The sequence below is a fragment of the Macaca thibetana genome, chromosome 17 (genome assembly GCF_024542745.1).
Source record: "Macaca thibetana thibetana isolate TM-01 chromosome 17, ASM2454274v1, whole genome shotgun sequence".
NCBI classification, from domain to species: domain Eukaryota; kingdom Metazoa; phylum Chordata; class Mammalia; order Primates; family Cercopithecidae; genus Macaca; species Macaca thibetana.
This window is the reverse complement of record NC_065594.1, coordinates 38,789,726-38,801,667: the sequence shown is the minus strand read 5'-3', so window position 1 is coordinate 38,801,667 and position 11,942 is coordinate 38,789,726.

Genomic DNA, 11,942 nt, shown 5'->3' with positions numbered 1-11,942 from the left:
TTCGCCTGGGATTAGAAGCAAGTATCAGTTAATGCTCCAGTTTGTACAATGTTAGGAATATACAAGGTACCTGCAAATTTATTACAAATACATTTAAATCACACAAATGATTTTATAATAACAATAAAGGGTCATTTAAAAAGTATATTTTTCTCTGTGCCATGAAAAAACAAAAAAGTACACTGTTTTTCTTTATGATGGAGGAAATGATATTTGCTACTTTACAGAGCAGACATTTGGCTTTATCATATTGCAAATGTGGAAACAAGGATTTTATGAATGGGTTTGTTTTCAGATTTTAGGGGATAGTTAAATCTTGAATAGCAAATTATCATTTTTATATACTCCAGTAAACTTATATTTTTCACTATCTTTATTATGTATGTTGACTCTCTAAGAAAACATTTTGAAATCTCGGGGTTTATTGTAGTTCCACTGGAAACATCTTCATTTTAACCAGAAAAATCTTTGCTGGTTGTACCAAATTGTTATTTTCCACACCTATTTTTACTCCCAGTAATATACATTTATTTAATTATCTGTCTTAATTTGTAAATAACAGTTCTGCTATAAAAATGTTTCAGTTCTTATGAGTAGAATGATCTAAGACATAGAATATTCTTGCCCAGCTATTTATTCAGTTTCTATGATTAAGAATTAATGTTTCATATTTTCTTTCTCACTGTCACTTATGTTTAAAATGCCTTTCTCTTCTCATTCAACTAAACCTCCTCACCTTCTTCATAGTCTCTCTGAAGTCCTACCTTTTAAAAACTTTTTCAAATAACTAAAATGGGACGGTTGCCTTTTAGAGTAAATGGCAATGGATGTTGACTGCTCTGGTAGGGAGAATAATGGCCCACCAAAGATGTCCATATCCTAAACCCCTGAAACTGGTGAATATGTTATCTTACATAGGAAAAGAAAGTAAAGGGTGCAGATGGAATGAAGGTTGTTAATGAGCTAACCTTAAAATAGGGAGATGATTATTGCAGTGGACCCAATATAATTATAGGGAGTCTTAAAAACAGAAGCAGAAGATTGAGTCAGTTAGAGATGCAATGATAGATGAAGAAACAGATGAGGTTTAAAATTTGAGACATCTTGACCCTCAGTTGCTGGATTTGAAGATGGAGGAAGAGAGATTTAGTAAAGGCATCTGAGTGGTCTCTAGAGGCTAGGACCAGCCCTCAACTGACAACCAGAAAAGTAATGGATGCTCAGGCTACAACAGCAGGGAAATAAATTCTGTCAATAATCTGGATGATCATAGACATGAATTCTCCCCTAGAGCCTCCAGAAAGAAATGCAGCCTTACTGGACACATTGATTTTAGCCCAATGAGACCCATTTTCAAAGTTCTGAACTCCAGAACTGTAAGATAATACATCTCTGTTGCTTTAAGCCTATAGAGAGGGTTGGGTCTGTCCCACTGTGCCAAACTGAGCCAAAGGCTTTTACCACCCACTTTTCCCAGAATTCCATTGAAATATTAGTAAATAGAAGAATTTATTCATAAAAGACTAAAAAACAAGGCTGGTCTGATGGTAGTGGGTTATCAAAACATAACATTAGTGTCACTACAGTTAGTCTACAACCCCTCACTGCTAAATTTGACTGGCTTAAAAGAAATCAAAACCAAGAGAAGGAACATCCACAAATATTTAATGAATTGTAGAAGATAGAAAATAGTTGGGAACATATTGATGAGTAAGCTGAAGTGGAAGAATTAGAGACCCAAACCTGCACAGACAAGCCTGTGGTGGAAGCGAGCATGGCCATTTTCTGCCAAGTCCTGGAAGACTGGCAGTTTAAAATTAGGGAGTGAGAAGGGGGACAGAAATCACAGTGACTATGAGAAGAAATATCTATAGATCAGCTGTGCAAGTTTCTTCATTCCCATCCCCAGGTAAAAATGTTAGTGGAATAATCTTGCAGGGGAGTAAGGTTTCCAGAGTGGGGGTTGTCCACTGGTGTTAGCCCTCTTCAGAGTGAAAGGTGGGAATGAAGACTTCCTGCCTGCTCCTGGGTCTTGTACTTAAGGGGAAAGAGTCAATAGACTTAATTATACTTTTGGGTAAGTGGTATAAACTTTGATAATGTAAACATAAATAGTTGATAGAAATGACAGGGGGAGCTGCCACCAGGGAGGTAGAAAGAAAGAATTCCCTCATTTTATGGTGGTTGAGAGATATTATCTAAAGATGTTGAAATAAGAAACAAGATTTAGTTATGTATATTGTTTAAAATTATAAGTGTGATCTATTGTAGTAGGTAGCCCCTAGGATCATCCCTATGGGTCCCTGCCTCCTGTTACTCACATTTTGTGTAATCCCCACACCTTGCCTGTGGGCTGGATTTACCAACTTCTAAAAAAACAGAATAGAACACAAGCAGGATGTCACTTGAGACTAGGTTATAAAAAAGATTGTGACTTCCACCTTAAGTGCTTTCTCCTGCTCTCTCTTGGATTGCTTAGTCCCTGGGTTATGGGACAATCCTATGGAAAGGCCTTCTTCCAGAGGTGAGCCTTTCATTGAGACTGAGCTCCTGGCTCAGAATTTGACTGCAGCTTCATGAGAATCTTGAACAAGAGGCACCCAGCTAAGCCACATCCAGACTCTTGACCCAAAGAAACAATGAGATAGTAAATTGTGCTCTATTTATTTTTGTATTATTTATTTGTTATGCATTATTATTGTGTTATTTACATTATTATGAAGGTAATTTATTATGCAGCAATAATGAATATACATATTTATATGTGTATTTGCACACACAAATATATAATTTGTCTGTTGACTTTGTAAATTTTGAATTTTTGTGTAATCAAATATGTCTCATTTCTTACAGAAATTTTAGTTTTCCTATTCATAGATTGTACATATAGTATCCCAGGTATTTGGGTAAGAATGTTTTTTTCATTTTACATTTGTATTCTCGATCCATATAAAATTTGTTTTTTGTCCAAAATGGAGTAATGTACTTATATGACCAGTCAGTTTTGCCAGCAACATTTATTAAATAATCGATCATTTTCCCACCTAAATGAATGAATATAGCAAGTTTAATGAGTTATTATATACACTTGGATTTGTTTCTGGAGACTGTTCTTTTCTGCAGATCCATTTGCCTCTTCCTGTACAAATATCACTGATTTGATAAATGTACACGCTGCTACATATGGTGGTGCAAAAGTAATTACGGTTTTTGAAAAAAAAAAAGAAACCACATTTACTTTTGCACCAACCTAATAGTAAAGCAAGGTCTGACCCCATCCCAAATGCTTTTCTTTTTAACATTTATTGACTATTCAACCCATAACATACAAAGAGCTCAAGACGGGTAAGAAAAAGACAGCTCAATTTTTAAATGGGCAAAGAACACAACAGTAATTACAAAATAGCAAATCTGGCTGAGTGTGGTGGCTCTTGCATGTAATCCCAGCTATTTGGGAGGCCCAGGAGCACGAATTGCTTGAGGTAAGGGCAGATCGCTTGAACTTAGGTGTTCGAGACCAGCCTGGGCAACATAGCAAGACCTTGTCCCTATTAAAAAATTTTTTTTAAATCAGCAGGGCATGGTGGCACACACCTGCAGTCCCAGTCACTCAGGAGGCTGAGTAGCCAGGAAGTTGAGGCTACAGTGAGCCTTGATTGCACCATTGCTCTCCAGCCTGGGAGACAAAGACCTGTCTCAAAAAAAAAAAAAATCACTTTGCATGGTTTTAACTTGCATGGCCATTCCAATAGTGCTGTCCTACATGCAAAGAGATTGACTGCCTCTGGAGATTTTTTTGGCCATTGTTTAATGTTGAGATCATGTCACCTGTACTTTTCTGCATTTTGCTTTTCTCATTTGACAGTTCTTTGTGGAAATCTTTCTAAATCAACTGATACAGCGTTAAGGAATTTTTAAATAATCATTGCAAATTTTGTGATATATATGTACTACAATTTATTGAACTATTCACTTCTAATGGGCATTAAAATGCTTTTTTTGGGTGGCGGGCGCCTGTAGCCCCAGCTACTCAGGAGTCTGAGACAGGAGAATGGCGTGAACCTGGGGGAGGCGGAGCTTGCAAAAAAAAAAATTGTTTTTTTTTTTTTGTACCACAGTGGTAATCACTTCAATAAACATTCTGTACAAATGTTCTTAAGTATTGCTTGATATATTTATGTGAATTAAATTCCTAGGAGTGAGATCACTAGGTTGAAAATATGTGGTCTTTAAAAATTATTTTAGATGTCATCAGACAGATTTTCCAAAAGGTTGTGATGTTATACACTCTATTAACTGTAAGTAAGTTAAAGTAAGGAAAGTAAAGTTAAAAAATTCCTCACCAGAAAGAATTAGAGCTATTAAATTGTTGCCAGACTGATAGGATAAGATTATATCTCATTGTTAATTGGCTATCATTGACTATTAGAGAATTTGAACATAGTTTATAGTCTGTTGGTCATTGAGACTGGTTTTTGTTGTTGTTGTTGTTGTTGTTGCTGTTGTTTGGATATAGGGTCTCACTCTGTAGCCCATGCTGGAGTGCAGTGGCACTGTAATGGCTCACTGCAGCCTCAATCTCCTGGGCTCAAGTGATCTTCCCACCTCAGTCTCCCAAGTAGCTGGGACTACAGGTGTATGCCACCACCCCCAGTTAATTTAATTTTTTTTTTTTTTTTTTTTTTTTTGTAGAGACAAGGTCTTACTGTGTTACTCAGGCTAGTCTCAAACTTCTGGACTCAAGGGATCCTCCTTCCTTGGCGTCCAAAAGTGTTGAAATTACAGGCACAAGCCACCACACCAGGCAGCAAAGTGATCTTAGTAGTAAATGGAGAAAACTATAACTGTTTTGAGACCTTTAAAAATTTAGTCCAAACATTAAGTTTTTTTTACTGTAAGTTATAAATATGTAGGGAAATAAAAAATTTTAAATCTAGTATTTATTTAGTATACTGTACATGAAAATATTAGAAGCATTAAAAATTAAAGCATCCTTTTTGTAAAATCGTATTAAACTTATTAAGTGTAGTTGCAATAGTGCTGCCTTCTTATTGTATAACTTACAACATAAAGCAAGCATATTTTCTATGCCTTGGCAAATTGTCATACTTCTTTCTAAGTTTGGATCAGCTCTGACATTTTATTCATTGTACTTTCAATGTTGTCAAGTATCTCCAGAAATTTCCTTAATGTGAAGTTTTTGTTGGTGTTGCTTCCTCTGGGACACTGTCCTTCTTGTCACAATTGTTTTCCTCATTTATGTCAGTAAGTTCACCTTCACTAAGTTCCTCTAGCCACAATGGCTAGTCTTCTGAACATTGGCAGTGTCAACATCTCTGTGGCCAGCTATTTTTTTAAACATATATATAGGTAATTTTATTTCAATAGCTTTTAGGGTGCAAGTGGTTTTTGATTACATGGATGAATTGTATAGTGGTGAAGTGTGAAATTTTAGTGCACCCATCACCTGAATTGGGTACATTGTACCCACCTATTTTCTTCTATAACTCTATATATGATCAATTTGAATTTCTCTTTCAGCATTATTTTCACTTATTTGCAGCATTTTCATCTTTGCTGACCATTTCCCTCTTTTGGTTATTCATTTTTGTACAATGTCATGTGCGTTTATCTCAGGGAGATAGGGAAGCAACACAACTATATGCTTTGCTGTCTGTGCATGAACTAAGTAAAAAATGTGCAGTGACCAATCCCCAACAAATTTTGAAAGAAGTGACATGATTGGTCACCAACCATGATGTACATTTGTGTATGTGGTGATTTGTAGACTGACAAGGTAGCATTGAGTTTATACTTTTATGGAGTCATTCACATTAATATACCATGGCAACTGATTTGACCCATGTTGTTGACGGAGTGGTGGTATTTAATTGAATGGTGGTAACTGAAATTTATGTATAGGAATAGTACAAAGTGAAGACTTCCTGTATGTGTATGATTATAAACATGTATATGGATACATATGTGTATGATTATAAATAAGTATACACATGCATAAGTGTACAATTATATAATTAAGTATTTTTAAATTTTTAATTGTGGTGAAAAACACGAAACATAAAATGTAACATCTTAACCTTTTTTAATTTTGTTTTTTGAGACAAGATCTCACTCTGTCATCCAGACTGGAGTGCAGTGGTGCAATCAATGGCTCATTGGAGCTTTGACCTCCTGGCTTCAGGTGACCCTTCTTCCTCAGCTTCCCAAATAGATGAGACTACAAGCATGCATTACCATGCCTGAAAATTTTTTAAAGTTATTTGTAGAGACAGGATCTCACTACGTTGCCCTGAATAATCTTTTAACTCCTGGACTCAAGTGATCCCCCTGCTTTGGCCTCCCAAAATGCTAGGATTACCAGTATGAGCCACTGTGTCCGGTCATCTTAATCATTTTTAAGTGTACTCTCTGGTAGTGTTAAGTACGTTCACATTATTGTGGAACAGATGTCCAGGACAGGTGTTATGGCTCACACCTGTAATCCTAGCACCTTGGGAGATCAAAGCGGGTGGATCCCTTGAGCTCAGGAGTTCAAGACCAGCCTGGGCAACATGGTGAAACCCCATATCTACCAAAAAATACAAAAATTAGCTGGGCATAGTGGTGTGTGCCGGTAGTCCCAGCTACTTGTGGAGCTGAGTTGGGAGGATCGCATGAGCCTGGAAGGTTGAGACTGCAATGAGCTGAGATCAAGTCACTGTACTCCAGCCTGGGTGACAGAGTGAGACCCTGTCTCAATTTAAAAAACCCAACAGAACAAAAACTAAACAAGCAAATGTCCAAAACTGTTCATCTTGCAAAACTGAAACTGTATATCCATTACACAAAGTGTAAGTTTTATATAATTATGTAATCATGAAGAAATATTGAAGCATTCTTAGTAGGTTGCAAATGTGTTAATGGGAAGAGACTATTTCTGAATTGAGGGAGGGAGAATTAGGTTTAAAAAAAAAAGAAAAAAGACTGCATTTAAAGAAAAATATTATATTTATGTGCTTATAATAATAAATGTAAATGTATTTGTGTGTATACTTGTGAATAAAAATAAAGGTAGCTAATTGGATAGAAATAAACATTAGCAAAAATTGGGAGGAGGAGAAGAGATGGCAGAAGGTAGAAATAAGTGAACTTTTTCATTTTTTCATAATAGCCAGTTGATACCACTAAGCACCAATAAATTGAGAAAATGAGACCTAAGCATAAAATTCAGCATTTTGGAGCTAATGACCAGAAGAATTTGAAATAGAAACAGTTAAATGTGGTTATCTCTGCTGAATAGAATTGGGAGTAGAGAATGGGAGATTTTTACTTGGTATTTTATAATCTTTTATAATGTTGAATTTTTTAATTATCATATTTATCTTATTTTTATAATTTTAAGAAATAGTAAACTTAGTACATATTCTCTAAGTGCTTACAATCAAGTTATACATCACATAATTAATTAAAGTACCATATAGGCCAGTATCATTCGACAGCATAATTATCTGTTTCGAAATACATATATTAATATGATCATTTTTCCTTAAGAAGTGAAGCTTAGTAGCAGCATTAATGAGGAGAAAGGAAGTACTACATTTAAAACTTCTGTGATCATTATGCAGACAGTAATATCTAACACCATAAAATACTATGATGGATTAAGGTAAGTAGCAGGACAGCAGTAAGAACATTAACCTAAAATTTGAAACCAATTTAAATAGTCTTTGGTCAGCTATACCATATAATGGATAAGCATGTCAGTTTCCTCCTTAAGTGAGCCAAGGCACTTTAGCATTACTTGTATGAGGCAGACATAATAGAAAAATGGATCCCGATTTAAAAGGTTTTCTAGAACATCCTTGATATTGAGTAATTTAAGTAGAAGTCATTCATTTCTTTTAAAGTTAGCCATATTTAAATCATGGCTGTAGATATAATTGTGGGCAAATTTCCAGACTTTCAGAGAACATGTGTATGTACACCAGTATCGGAAGGGGCAATGATTGAATTTGCCAGAATGTATGAGTGAAGATCTAATAATATTTTAAAGATGTTAAAACCCTTTGAGAGCATGATAGTGTGGTAGTAGTTCTGTTTGTTTTCCTGCTGCTGTTATTAGAAAAATGAAGTTGTATTTTGGTATTAAGCTGAAGATTGGTGTGGGTTTTTATTTGTGCATGACACAAGGCTGTGGTTGGTAACAGGCATTCTTCTCCCTAAATTTTGGTATTGAAAGGATGACATATTAATGGGAGAGACTAGATTTTGCTTATCAAGAAGAGAAAATTCGATTGTACCTTCTCAATACTAATTTTCAGAATGGCTCATGTAAATGGACAGAAAGAATAAAATAAATTAGCAAACCACATGGAGGAGAACATCTGTTGTCCAATCTCATACATGGTGATTAAGGCAAATAGACTTATTTATTTGCCTATTTTTTGGTACCAGCTATTTCTGAATGCATGGGAAAATCCATTTTGTAGCAATGACTATTGCTTTTCTAAGATTTTGACTTTATGTTAAAAAAACAGAGAGAGAGAGAAAAACATAGAGCATGTATTTAACATTTAGCATGCTTTCTTGAAGAAAATATTCAGTATTTACAGAGGTTCCGTAAATGAGTGCACATTAAAAGGTTTACAACCTTTTAGTTATGTATTACATTTTGCAAACATACATACAGAAAAAGACCTATCAACCATCTTGCATGATTAAAAATGTTTTTAGTCCTCCATGTAGTTCTGAAGGTATGATCCATATTAACGTAAGTGAAGTACATTAAAAAACTCAAGGTAGTTAAATAGAAAATTTTCAAAATGTTTAGCTTTTAAGAAAACTGGTTATTTATATCAGTTATGGGTCAATTCTCTGTGTTACTCTGCCAGTGTAATAAAAACAAAATGTTGATTATACTTTTATCTTTTACCAGTTCTCTTGTTTGTAATAAATTCTCTATTTAACTCTTCCTAGAAATTTAACTTTAGTCCTTTCTCTTTGAGGGTGTAGAGAGCTGCTTTATCATCTTCAATGAACTTTCAGTAATGCATGGGCTAAGGTTTAACCAGTATACCCATGTGTAAAAGAAAGGAAGCTCTGGAATATACTTCATAAAGTTGAATGAGAAAGACACAGAAATAATACAGCTTGTATACCTGAATAGGTAATGAATAGTAGGGAACCTTTAGAAAAGGGCTTGCCCTGAGACTCTTGGAAAAGTTACATTTGGTAAATTTTTAAAATTCCATCTTGTTATCTCCAAAATTTCAAAATTTTTAAAATTCCATCTTGTTATCTCCAAAAGACAATTTGTTTATCATTACAAATTGTCCATCTGTACTGAGGGGAATTAAAAGACAGATGATCGAGTTTTTACAAATAATGTGTACCATCCCTATTTAGGAAAACCTGTTCTGGAAAAAAGTTATAGTCTTTATATTGCAAACACAAGTTTCTTGTCACCTGTCCTGCCATTTGTCCTTCAGCTTTCTCTCAAGCATTATATTAGTGGGTTTTGCAGAAGAGATTTAGAACCAGCCAGAATCACTGTGCAGTTCATCTTTACATACAGATTTGAAAACCGTACCTCTACCCCAAATTAATGATACAATTCTTTATCTGGGGCCCACACTATCATTAGAAAATATAAAACAGGCCGGGTGCAGTGGTTCATGCCTATAATCCCAGCACTTTGGGAGGCCGAGGCTGGTGGATCACCTGAGGTCAGGAGTTCGAGACCAGTCTGACCAACATGGTGAAACCACATCTCCACTAAAAGCACAAAAATTAGCTGGGTGTGGTGGCACATGCCTGTAATCCCAGCTATTCAGGGGGTAGAGGTTGCAGTGAGCCAAAATTGCACGACTGCACTCCAGTCTGGGCGACAGAGTGAGACTCTGCCTCAACAACAACAACAAAAAAAAGGATAAAGAAAATACAAAACGAACGAATATTTGTTGAATGCCCATAAGGTAGTATTAACCACTTCATTTAATCTTCACAACTGTGAATTGAAAAGATTAAAAAACTACAACCAGTAGGGTGGCAAATCAAACCCAATGGATTTTATGTGGTAATTTCAGTTTTGCTTGTTTAGGATACTGTTCCATCTCATGTTTACTGGCAAGAGCATTCCAGTTTCCTTTAGGAGCCCTTCCCCAGGTCCTTGTGATTTGGATGTATGGGTCCATACCATTATTTTACATGTATAACTCCACCTCTCCCCTGCAGATCACCTCAACAGAGAGGCTTTTCACTTACGCCTGACCAATCAGAGCCCTCTCTGAGACCTTACGTGCTTGAATTAGCAAACAAGACTGACTCAACCCCTCTGCAGTAGGAGACAATGAGGAAAACAGAGAAGGAAACAAACAAACAAACAAACAAAAACCAAAAAGTAGATATGAGACATTTCAGAGTATAAGAAAGGAAGTCCTGGTTGACTTGAATCTCCAGCAGGACCAGGTTTATGGGCATGTCACATATATAGTCACATGCAATTCTGATCCTAGAAGGGCCCCCACACTTGGTTTCATGCTCTATCATCTAGAAATTCTTAATAATTTTTAAATAAGACATTTTGCTTTTTAATTTTGCGAAGTGTGTAGGCAGGCCTCATCACTACCTCCAGATCTAGTTGCTTCTATCATGTGAACTTCCCAGGTATTTTTGTCAGTATTGTGAGAAAATAAAATGCCCTATGTGCTTAAACTAGTTTGAGTTGAGAATTTGTGACTTGCAGTGAAGCGGTTCTGACAAATATATCTCTGAACCTGCACTTTCTATCAGCCCTCAGATTGTGGTACTATCAACCCCTGATTATCTGTGAAGGATAAATTATTCACTTATGAGTGATTTATGACACAGTTCTAATACTAAATGTTATTTTCTTGCCATCTGTCATGCTTTCAGTTAACTTCACAACATCAGTTAGGTAGTCCATGGAATGAAAACTAATGTTAACAACATGTTAAAATATATCTATTTCTTGTATACATAAAGAATATTTTAATATATAAGAATAATGTAAATATTTAAAATATAGCACAATTGAAAATATACATTCTATATATTTGTGTATATATAACTATATATCTCATATATATGTAACTATATATCGTATATATTTATATATTCTGATACCTATATAGCATACCAGAGAAAAACATACTGGAGAAATTTACAACACAGAGAAAAAGTTGTAATTTTTTATGTGTATATATATGTATAATTTTTTTTTGTATATATACACACACATATATTTGGAGACAGGGTCTTGTATATATGTATATATATTTGGAGACAGGGTCTTGCTCTGTCACTCAGGCTAGAGTTCAATGGTGTGCAATCACAGCTCACTGCAGCCTAAACCTCCTGGGCTCAAGTAATCCTCCTACCTCAGCCCCACAAGTAGTTGGGAGTACAGGTGCATGCTACCATGTTTGGGTAATTTTAAAATTTTTTTGTGGAGATAGGGTCTCACTATGTTGCACAGGCTGGTCTCGAACTCCTGGGCTCCAGAGAGCTTCCCTCTTCAGTCACCCAAAATGCTGAGATTACAGGCATGAGCCCCATGCCCAGCCCATAATTTGTAATTTTAGAGTGATTTCCAGTTTATAAAATGCTTTTACTTACAACATATTACTATAAGAAGTTCAAGGCAGGTGGATCACAAGGTCAGGAGTTCGAGACCAGCCTGGCCAACATGGTGAAACTCTGACTCTACTAAAAATACAAAAGTTAGCCAGGGGTGGTGGCCCCGGCCTGTAATCCCAGCTACTCGGGAGGCTGAGGCAAGCAAATTGCTTGAACCAAGGGGGTGGAGGTTGCAGTGAGCTGAGATCTTGCCACTGAACTCCAGCCTGGGCGACAGAGCCAGAATCAGTCTCAGGAAAAAAAAAAACAAGAAGTTTTCTGTTTTGAAGTGAACTCATGGGTCA